This window comes from Saimiri boliviensis, chromosome 10 (genome assembly GCF_048565385.1).
Source record: "Saimiri boliviensis isolate mSaiBol1 chromosome 10, mSaiBol1.pri, whole genome shotgun sequence".
NCBI classification, from domain to species: Eukaryota; Metazoa; Chordata; class Mammalia; order Primates; family Cebidae; genus Saimiri; species Saimiri boliviensis.
The window spans coordinates 15,021,711-15,033,316 of NC_133458.1; the positions used below are offsets into that span (position 1 = coordinate 15,021,711).

Genomic DNA, 11,606 nt, shown 5'->3' on the forward strand with positions numbered 1-11,606 from the left:
TTGTGGCTTGTTAATTGCCTATTAGGCTTTCTCTGGGCTCTCCTATCTCAGGGAACTATGAAGAGAGGCATCTTCCCCTTCCCTTTTCTGTCCCATCGTCCTGGGCTCAGCGCGGACTCTGTTCAGAGGCTCTGGGAAGCCGGGGTGGATTTGCCCTCACAAGGAGCCGCCTCTGAACTCAATCCCGGGACTTAAGATGACATCTCCCTCAGTCTGGCCCCAGTTCTCTTTGACATTTTCCAGGACAGAGTCCTCCCTCATCGCACCCCTCCTAGAGACCCCCAGGCTTACCTACAACCGTTAACTTGGTTCCTGTACCGAAGGTGTAGTCATAGTTAGCACATAAGATTACAGCCACTCTAAAAGGGATACTTTGAACCCACTTTTCCCTACGGTAGATCCGCAAAAGTACCTGAAAAATGTCTTACCTACAACTGTGAGTTTGGTGCCTTCTCCAAAGAAAGCTTCAGTGTTCGCACAGTGACAAGGGTCAAGGTGCAAATCACATTCAAGGCATAGAGGGAGGAGAGGGCCCTGGCTAGGGTCGTGGACACTGAGATTAGAAATCTCCTCCTGTGCTTTATGGGTATTGCACAGAACACGTTCGACATTTGCTTTTCAGGACCATGGAGAATGACAGAGTCCATCCACAGGGACCTAGGTCCCTTCCTCAAAGGATGCCCCATTCAAATGCTCCCTCTCTGAGGGTCCATCAAAAGGGAAAGGGTGTGGCCTTCAGAGGAGGGCAGGGACCCAGAGCCTGTGGCTCCATCCATAGCTACCCCTGGCTTCTTCATGAGTCCTCTGGAGAGCTGGTCACCTCTGATGCACCTTCCCTCTGACCTTGTCCCCATTCTGCGGGGATCAGGACCCTCCCTGAGTCCTCTACTTGTGAGGTCCCTGAAGTATTCTTCTTATGTCTGAGTTTTCTCTGCCTGGGAAGCTTTAGTTCTGATCTGGGCCGTCCTCGTCCACGGTCTTGGTCTGACATGCGGTCAGGAGTGAGGCAGAGGCATTCTGAACCAAATTGCGTTAAGACCTGTGACCCAGGAGGAAGGAAGAGGAACTCTGGGAGCTGGAACCACCAGAGAGGTTTTTGTAAAGGTTTCCCATAGAATTGAATCATTGTGGCCCCCCTGTCCCCACAATGTTACAGCTTTGTACAAAAACAGCCCCTCCCATGGGTCCACCCCCAGAGCCTGGGAGAAACCACCAGAGCAGCTGCTCCTTTAAGGGGAGTGGAGTGTGGGTGACATCACCCCCATTGTGCAAGTTGATGGTGGGGTATGGCCCAGGCCAGGGGCTCCTCCTCACCTCCAGGCACTGTCCTCAGGATGTTCTGAGCTCCTTAGAGCTGGGTGTCTTTGTAAGGCTGTTTGCTGAAGGGGTTGGTCTTCCCCAGTACCCACCCCTCTCCAAGATGTCGTCATGTTGGGGCACCTCCCTGTCGAGAAGCCACAGCCCCCATTGTCACTACCTGGCCCTACCCAGAGGGTGTTCATCATTCAAAGGATTTTAAGCTGTGACTTAAAATCCAGAAAAAACAAAAAAGACAAGCTTAATTGCATAATGATGACACACTTGCATGATAAAATATAAACAGAATCAAAATATACATGACAATCTGGGAAAAATATTCTCAGTTCTTGCCATAGGGCTAATCTCCTCAACATATGGTGAACTCCTAGAAATCTATAAGAAAATAATCAAGCAGCCCAATAAAAATGGGCAAAGAGCAAATTGTTCAGAGAAAAATAAATCCAAACAGTACCTATCAGGAAAACAAATGACAATAATAAATGTAAAATTAAAAAAAAATTCATCAAAATACACATTTCACTAATTTGACTGAAAGTTGAATTATATGCCTATTAGTAAGGTCCTGGATAAATAAACTGTGATATGTTCACATAATGGAGTAATATTCAATGCTAAAAATGAATAAAAATATTTTGTATTGCTATGGAAAGTTCTCCATGATACATTATTAATCAGAAAAGAGAAAGTCACAGAATAGCATACCTAAATGTCAGCTTTGTCTAACAGAGTGGGGAAAAGAAATATCCTTTTGTATTTACTTGATTTTATATACAGAAACACTGTAAATATACAACAGAAACTGACAAGAATGATGACCTATTAAGAATGAGTGGAGTAGGCTGAGTGCAGTGGCTCACGCCTGTAATCCCAGCACTTTGGAAGGCCGAGCAGGACAGATCACCTGAGGTCAGGAGTTTGAGACCAGCCTGGCCAATATGGCAAAACCCTAACTCCACTAAAAGTACAAAAAAAAAAAAAAAAAAAAAAAATTAGCTGGGCATGGTGGAGGATGCCTGTAATCCCAGTCAGCAACTTGGAAGGCTGAAGCAGTAGAATCACTTGAACCCAGGAGGTGGAGGTTGCAGTGAGCCAAGATCATGGCACTACACTCCAGCCTGGGTGACAGAGTGAGACACCATCTCAAAAAAAAACAAAACCAAACAAAAAAAGTTGATTGCTTTCATCCATTGGAATGTGTCAAAGCCTCTTCCCAGTACCTTTCCTAATTGAAGTACATAGTTTATTTTGATCTAAAATCTGCATGTTTTCCTGGTTCACTCACCCCGTTTACCTATCAACAATTCATCCTCTAAGTTAGCGTCTTTCAATCACCTAGTGGGAGCCTTCATCCTGACTGCCTTATGAGTAATAATGCCACGCAGTCTTGGCATCATGGTTTTTAAAAAATTCTGATGGCGTTTGCCCAGTGTTGCCTCTCTGGGCGGTATACCCAAGCGCACACGCAGCATTTTTTTCCATAAAACCCCGGAAGACCAGTTAGGCAGGTAACAAGTTGGGCTTATTCATCCACGTGGGCAGCAGGGGGCAGCCTTTCCTTATTTTTTAGACCCAAGTAACTGCAATTTGAGCTCCGCCACTTGAGGGGGCGAGAAGAATGCGCAGCGCGGGGTGGGGCGAGGACGGGAAGGAAGCAGGGTTACTCCTGCGCCTCAGTGTCGGGGGCGGGCACGCGAAGAACATGTTACACGTGCAATTCTTGAAAGCTTTCCAGCATGTTCGTTTCAACCTAAATTCCTTCTGGTGGTGTTCTCAGTTGAGGAACTCAAATCCGAAGAGGCTAAAACGAATCTCCCAATGATGAAACAGCAGAGCTGACACCGCGCCCCCAAGACTCCTTAAATTCAGGGGATGCCGCCACTGTGAAGCCCACCTCCTGCGGCCAGACTGCCAGGCTCCCAGAGCTCCGTGGCGTGGCTAAACCTCTTAAACTCTGTTTCTTTGTCTGAGAGATGGGAACACGAATGAGACCTACCTCACGGGGTTGTGAGAATTGCACGAGACACTGCGTGTCGCGGTTAATCACGGTGCCAGAAGACTCAGTAAAAATGTTAGTGGCTGAGGCTGGGCACGGTGGCTCAGGCACGTAATCCCAGCGCTTTGGGAGGCCGAGGTGGGCGGATCACCTGAGGTCAGGAGTTCGAGGCAAGCCCGACTCACATGGTGAAACCCCGTTTCTACTAAAAATACAAAAAATTAGCCAGGGATGGTGGCACGCGCCTCTAATCCCAGCTCCTCGGGAGGCTGAGGCAGGAGAATTGCTTGAACCGGGGAGGCGGAGCTTGCAATGAGACACGATTGCGCCACTGCACTCCTGCTTGGGCAATAGGAGCAAAAGTTAGTCAAAAAAAAGAAAGAAAGAAAAGAAAGATGGGTAAACTGTAAATTTTTTTCCCCATTCTGTTGGTTGCTGATTCACTCTAATGACTGTTTCTTTTGCCGTGCAGAAGCTGTGGAGTTTGATTAGGTCCCATTTGTCTATTTTGGCGTTTGTTGCCAATGCTTTTGGTGTTTTGATCATGAAGTCATTGCCTAGGCCTATGTCCTGAATGATTTTGCCTAGATTTCCTTCTAGAGTTTTTATGGTGTTAGGTCTTATGTGAAAAAAAAAAAAAAAAAAAAAAAAAAAAAAAAAAAAAAAAAAAAAAAAAAAAAGAAGAAGAAAGAGAGAAAAGAGAGAAAGAAAGAAAAGAAAGAAAGATGTTAGTGACTGTTTTCAGAGAGATACTATAACCGCTCAATAGGCTCACTTTGCCTGCCATGTAGACAGAGTCCATTTATCAAGACAGGGGAATCGCCATAAAGAAAGAGTGATTCCCACAGAGTTTTAAAGGATAATTTGGTGGATGGAGGGGAAAGCATTGAGTTGGGAGTGCTCATCAGTTGTGTTGGAGATAAAATCCCTCCTGTTTTCTTATCAGTTCTTGAGTGTGGGCTGCAACACCAAATGAGCTAGTTTATCCACCTGGGTGGTGCCAGTTGATCCATCCACCTTAGGGTCTGCAAAATATCTCAAGCACTGATCTTAGGTTTTACAATAGTGATGTTATCCCCAGGAGCGATTTGGGGAGGTTTGGAATCTTGCAGGCTCCAGCTGCATGACTCCTAAACCACAATTACTAATCCTTTGGCAAATTTGTTAGTTTTATAAAGGCAGTCTGGTCTTCAGGCAAAAAAGGGATTTGTTTTGGGAAAAGACTGTTATCATCTTTGTTTCAAACTGTAAACTAAGTTCTTCCCAAAGTTAGTTCAGCCTACGCTCAGGAAGGAATAAGGACAGCTTAGAGGTTAAAAGCAAGATGGAGTTGGTTGGGTCAGATCTCTTTCACTGTCTCAGTTATAATTTTGCAATGGCGGTTTTAATACTGGTCTAGGGATGGCTTTATCATATCCATTCTCAAGTTTTCAGCAGGCATCAGAAGATCTGCAAGATGTGTTCAAATGCAGGTTGCCAGCTGGGTGTGCTGGCTTGTGCCTGTAATCCCAGCACTTTGGGAGGCCAAGGGGTGGGCAGATCACTTTTGCTTAGGAGTTTGAGACCAGCCTGAGCAACATAGCGAGATCGCCATCCCTACAAATAATAATATTAGCTGGGTTTGTGGTGTGTGCCTGTGGTCCCAGCTACTTAGGGGGCTGGGCTGGGAGGATCACTTGAGCTTGAAAGATCAAGGCCGCAGTAAGCAGTGATCATGTCATTGCACTTCAGTCTGGGCAACAGGGCAAGACCCTATCTCAAAAAAAAAAAAAAAAAAAAAAAAAAAAAATAAGGCTGTTTGTTGGGCCCTGTCCCAGGATAGCTGACTCAGTGGGTCTGAGGTAGGGCCTAGCTTTTACATGTCTCATAAATTCCCAGGTGATTTTGGTGTTTCTGGCTTAGGAACCACTCTTTGAGAGCCATTCCTCTGGAAGGGTATTTCTTATCTTAGCACATTTCCCTCCAGTCCTACTCCATGTTTATTCCTCCACTCACTGCGTGCTTATTACAGCCCAGGCTTTGCTTAATCACTGGAGATACTGCAATACATAAGACAAGACGTTCCCCTTCGAGGAGCACACAGCTGATTGCCCAGACACATCCATGGCACCTGAGTACCTGAGCAGGACAGTGGCTAGCAGAGAGAGGAGGAGGACTCCTGCTTCAGACCCAAGGGCCGGGCAGCAGGGCCAGACCCAAAGGAGATGGGGACAAGGAATAATCAGGAAGACTTTCTGAAAAGGGTGGAGGGGAGGTTGGGAAGGGCTCCCAGTCTGAGGGTGCCATAGTGTCCAGAGACAGAGGCTGGAGGTACATGGCTTGTTGGGTGAGCCACCAGGATTTTCTGAGCAAGGGAGGGGATGGAGAGGAGAGTGGTGAAGAGGCATGAGGCTGGGAGTGGAGGCAGGGGTGGTGCCCGGAGCACCCTACATTTCCATAGGGAGCTTGGATTCTAGTTTGATCACTGTGGGAGGTTAGAGCGATGCCATGACCAGGAGCTCTCTGAGAGCAGACGTCTTGCCGTATGAAAGGGGATGAGTGGGAGGAGTCCCTCAGGAGGTACAGGGAGGCAGGGCAAGGGTGATGGTGATGGGGCTGCAGAAACGTCAAAGGTCAGAGCTGATGGGCTTTTCCTCGCCTCGGACATAGTCGTAGCAGGATGTGAGGCGGGGCACAGAGAGCGTGGGCTTTGAAGCCAGGCAAACGAGCAGTCATGCCCAGACCTACCATCTGCTGGGTGTAGGACGTGGGTAAACTAATAAGCCTCTCTGAACCTGTTTTCTTATCTGTACCGCTGGATTATTAACTACTCTGGAGGGGAGAGGAAACTAAATGGGGAAATGTCTATGCATAGGAATAGTGTATACATGTTGGTATTATTATGGGAGAGGAATAAAATGCCAATTTCTCAGGAGCGCGAGGGATGGAGATTTATCTTCTCCCCTCCAGACACACGAGCTTGTTGTTGGGCAATAGGGCCAGCAGGATGACCTCCAAGCAGGACATCAGCTTGTGGGGAGCACAGGCTGGGTGAGCAGGAGCCATGTGGAGAGGGGCTTCCGGGGAAGCTGAGGCTGTCAGTGCTGGCCTTTCCCTGCATGTGTTTCCTCTGGGCACAGAGAGGACCCTGTGTAGTCAAAGGTGGCAGTGACATGTTGCCAAGCATGCCAGCGTGTCACACATCAGCACATGTGGAGCCCACACAATTGCCAAGACCAAGAAACCTCTTTAAGATCACCATTCTGGAGGGTGGAGGAGAGGAAGGAGGAGGTGGCCGTGCTATGATGGAGGTGCAGGAGCAGGAGGGGCTTGCAGAGGAGAGACTCAGGGCGGTGTGTGTGTGGAGGGGTGTGGCGTGTGGTGTTCCTGGTCCTCCAGGTGCTGCCCAGCCCTTCAGTCAGGGTGAACCCCCGTGGGATAACCCTGTGTGGTACCAACGACCACACCAAGCTATACCTGTGACACAGGGCACTGCTGTGGCTCTGGTGGCTCTGGCTGGTGTGGGCCACCATCATTCAGCATTCTCCTGAGCTGCTGCTTTGTCTGCTGCCACCGCTGAGCCGAGCACCGCCTTCAGACCAGGCAGGAGCAACAGGAAATCAATCCAATCACTTTCAGAAGCACATGATTACTCAGCAGTGCCATTTTATTTTCAGAGTTTTTGCCAAACTATTTACTACCTTGTTACGAGAGAGTGGTTTCCCGACTTCTAACTCTTCCCCAACCATATAGTGACTTCCACCTGTGGCATGTGGCTCTGCAGGTGGCAGTGCCTCTGGGGCTCCCAGGGAGCCCAGAGCAGCCTCTTGTCTGGGCCCAGCAGGAGCACCACAAGACCCCCAAGCACCTGACCCGGGGGCCTCTGACACCAGCTGACCCAGCAGCCACCTAAGACCCGGGAATGGAGCCCTGTGGCTCTGTGGCCAGCCTGGGGGAGTTGGACTCGGGGCCTTCCTGGGCAAGGATTTAGAATATAAGGAGCTGCTAAAAGAGTACAGCTCTGAGCATGACAGAGTATCCCCAGCCTTCCCTGCTCCCCTTCCCCACAAGCAAAGAGAAGATGCCTGGAGACATCGCAGCTTCACAGGTGACTCAGGCACCAAAATGTGTGTGCGCGTGCAACTAGGGCCAGCATGACAGTGGCTCCAAAGCATTTAACACGCTCATCCAGGATGCCCTGGATGGCCCCCTGGACTTCTGTGACAGCTGCCCTGGGCAGTCTCCTGGTGACGAGGAGGAAGGCCTCTGTCAGCCCTGCAAGGATCCGGCTTGAGAGTCTGGCACCGCACCTGCCATGGCCACCCCCCCCAACCCCCCACCGCCTGCTGCTGAGCACCACGGATGAGCAGGACTCTCTCCCATCTCCAGAACAAAAGCTCCCCAGCCAGAGGCTGCCCTGCCTGCACCCAAGACCTTGGCGAAGCAGCCGGGGCAGGAAACAACTGTGAGAGCAGCTTTCCAGGACTTTCGGAGAAAGTGGTGCAGCCGCTTTGTTCTTTTTATCTCTTCTCCTCTCCTGCATTTTTCTCCATCTCCAGGTACAGTTCGGGAGGTGGATGCCTCTCTCCACGCAAAAGCATTTGGGGCTCATTCCTGATACCCACTTCATCCCCATTTCCCCCATTTAAAGTCAGGTCTCACCTACCTGTTTGGGTCAGAGAGATGTGTGTTTTAAAAGCCTCGAGGAAGGAGCCAGGGACTGTGCCCTGAGATGATTATTGGTGAAGTGGATTTACGCTTAATTTCAGTTGAAGAGAAAGTTGCTGTCTCAGCCTAGGACAGGCAGTCCGTTATGGCCCTGGGTGATAAGGGAAGCCCGCAGAGGCCCAGGGTTTGTCACCTGTGGCTGCCAGTGTCTGCAGGGCCAGAATTGAACTAATTCTGAAAAAGGAGAGAGCTGATGGGCAGTTGTATGGTAGGTTGCTATGGTGCTTGTTGATCTCTCAAATTCCAGGTTACAAGATCCATGCATCCTTGACGGGCCCCTTCCCAGCAGGCTCTGGTGGCTACAGACTGGTTCAGGTGTGAAAGATCATACCACTTTACCTTTGATTTTTCTTTGAAAAACAAACAGTGAAAGACAGATGGAAACAAGAGCTCTACCAGTGGGCAGGCCAGAATTCGCTTCTGGAAAAGGGATCTTTATAGCTCTTCTCCACATTGGCCTTCAAAGAGCTTGGCTACGGATGGCCATTACTAAAAATTCAAATAATAGAAGCTGCTGGTGAAGCCTCACAGAAAAGGGAACACTTACACGTTGTTGGCGAGGCTGTAAATTACTTCATGGAAAAATTAACGCAGAAAGCAGTTTGGAGATTTCTCAAATAATTTAAAACAGAACTACCATTCCACCTAGCAATCCCTTTACTGGGTATACACCCAAAGGGAGATAATTGTTCTGCCAAAGAGACACGCACAGTTGCGTGTTCGTCACAGCACTATTCACAGTAGCAAGACATGGAATCAACTAGGTGGCCATCAACGGTGGACTGGATGAAGGAAATGTGGGTCCTATACACCATGGAACACTATGTAGCCATGAAAGGAACGAAATCACGTCCTTTGCAGCAATGTGGATGGAGCTGGAGATCATAATCATAAGCAAATTAACATAGGAACAGAGAGCCAAATACCACATGTTCTCAGGTATAAGTGGGAGCTAAGCGTTGGGTCCACATGGATACAAAGACAGGAATAATAGACACTCTGACTACTTGGGGGAAGAGAGAAGGAGGGTGGGAAGGGCTGAAAAACTACCTATTGTAACTATGCTCACTGCCTGAGTGATGAGATCATTTGTACTCCAAACCTCAGCATCACGCAATATACCCATGTAGCAAACCTGCACATGTACCCCCTGAATCTATAAAGTTGAAATTATTTTTTTAAAATGGAGCTTGGGGCAGAAGTGGTGGCTCACACCTGTAATCCCAGACCTTCAGATCACTTGAGGTGAGGAGTTCAAAACCATCTTGACCAACATGGTGAAACCCTATCTGTACTAAAAATACACACACAAAAAAAATTAGCTGGGCATGGTGTTGGGTGCCTGTAGTCCCAGCTGCTTGGGAGGCTGAGGCAGGAGAATCACTTCACCCCAAGAGGCGGAGGTTGCAGTGAGCAGAGATCGTGCCGCTGCATTCCAGCCTGGATGTAGTTGAGCCAGGAGGAGTTGTTTTGTGTGAAGGCTGAGGTGGGGCTCTTCGGAGCCTCTGTGAGCAGGAGGACAGAGTTGCAGCTTTCTGCCTCTTTGCTCTTTGGTCTGGACCGACAGGTGACCAGTACCAGCGTCCGTCCCGAGCACACATTCTGCCGGGCTTCACATCTCATAGTTCCATGTGAGCAAATGGACTGGGAAAGCTGTGTGACCTGAGAAAAGGCAACCCCATGGCCTGGCTCTCTCACAGCATTTTGTCTTGGATTTTGAATAAGCATTTTTTTTTTTTTTTTTTTTTTTTTGCTTGTTTTGTTTTTGGTGGTGGTGGTGGTTTATTTTAAACGGATCACTTGGAAGAAATCCCTCAGTTACCTGTGATTTTCATACCCTGTTTCTGCTGGCAACCCTTCTGAGTGGGACGACTCACTTTTCTGTGTAAAGAGTCCAAGTGGCCCAGGTAGGAGGTGGAAGCAGCTGTCTGGAAGGCCTGTGGGATCCCTGTGTCTGCCTCTTGGCTTCAGGTAACCAGCTGGGCTTTGACAGGAATGATCTGACTGGAGACAGAAAACAGTGGAAACTAACGCTCCCCGCCCAGCCCTGTTTATGTGAAGCGTTTGGTTCTTCCCTTGACTCTTAACGGATGATGATATTTAGACGAGGCATTGACATTATGGTAAGAAAGGGAAAAAAATGTATCCGTCTATCTGTTTGGATATGTATCTCCAAAAGCAGACAAATTCAAGGCTGTAAGGTAGACTAGGGTCTGCATTTGGATTCTGTAAAAACGAAATCCACGTTGAACAAAGTGATGTTTGTACACAGTGACTTTCTGGGTGACCTGTGTGCATCTGTCCATCGTGTGCCAGCCCCGAGCCCCGTTTTCCTCTGAAGATAATGAGTGGTAGCCATGTCCTCACACAAACCACACATCGGGAGCCCCGATGGCCCTCTGGAGGTAACTGATCTTACACACTTACTGTTTGCCAAACAAGTGTCTGATGCTCGGGTGTATTCCACAGCCTGTGGCCTGCAGGCCCGTGTTTGCCGGGAATCCTGTGCTCCCCGCAGATGCTTTACTCTACCCATCACTGCAAGTCGCATGCTGCTCTGTGGACACTTGGAAGCCTGTGCTCTGTTCCCTGTAACTGGAAATGTGCTCTGAACCCATCTGTCTTTCTTGGCTGCACCTGGCCCTTGGTACCAACTCCTGGGGGTATCCATAACCACTTGGGACAGAATGTGAAAGTGGGATTCCAAAGAGAAGCTTGCTTGGATCTTCAGTGACAAGCTTGGATGAGCCATGGCCCCTACATGGGCCCTGCTCAGAGTTGGCAGGAGGAGGCTTCAGCAGTGCCACAGGTGCCACGGGTCCTGCCTCCCTCTGCTGCGTCCAGCGAGTGCAAGCAAGCTGACGTGTGGCTAGAGTGGCTGGATAGTGTCACGGCCCTCAGGTGTCTTTCCTTCCACCTCTTTTTTGAGATGGAGTCTTGCTCTGTTGCCAGGCTGGAGTGCAGTGGCACGATCTCTGATCGCTACCACCTCTGCCTCCGGGGTTTAAGCAATTCTCCTGCCTCAGCCTCCTGAGTAGCTGGGATTACAGGCACGCGCCACCACACCCAGCTAATTTTTGTATTTTTAGTAGAGATGAGGTTTCACCATGTTGGCCAGGATGGTCTTGATCTCTTGACCTCGTGATATGCCTGCCTTGGCCTCCCAAAGTGCTGGGAATACAGGTGTGAAACACTGTGCTTGGCCTCTTTCTACCTTTTTTAAAAGAGTCCCAAATAACTCACTTGAAGTGTCTCTAAGGTAAGCAAGTTTTACAAAAATGAATCCTTCCTCAGTTAATTGATCAAATGGGTGAATACAGGCCCTCTCTACTTTCTTTCCCTGGCTAGAGTGGGGAGCTGGTGTTAGCTGTGGGATTCACTGCAGCCTCCTAACCCCAAAGGCAAAGAAGACAAACATGCAGCGTGCAGAGCTGGGCTTAATTCCCAAGTCACAGTCTGGCTCCCGCTGCAGTAGGAGGAACATCTCTCTAGCCTGCTCACAGAGATGGAACTAGGGAATTGAGGGAAGACTTGGGGGCCAGGGAGATTTACTTGAGTCTGATTTTGCAGGCGAATAGGAAGGGAG

General features: G+C 48.9%; 1 gene segment (V, D, J or C); it reads right to left on the reverse strand.

Annotated features, from left to right (window-relative positions):
- LOC101037060 (T cell receptor beta constant 1-like) overlaps positions 1-11,606 on the reverse strand; it is a 41,259-nt gene that overhangs the window by 15,300 nt on the left and 14,353 nt on the right.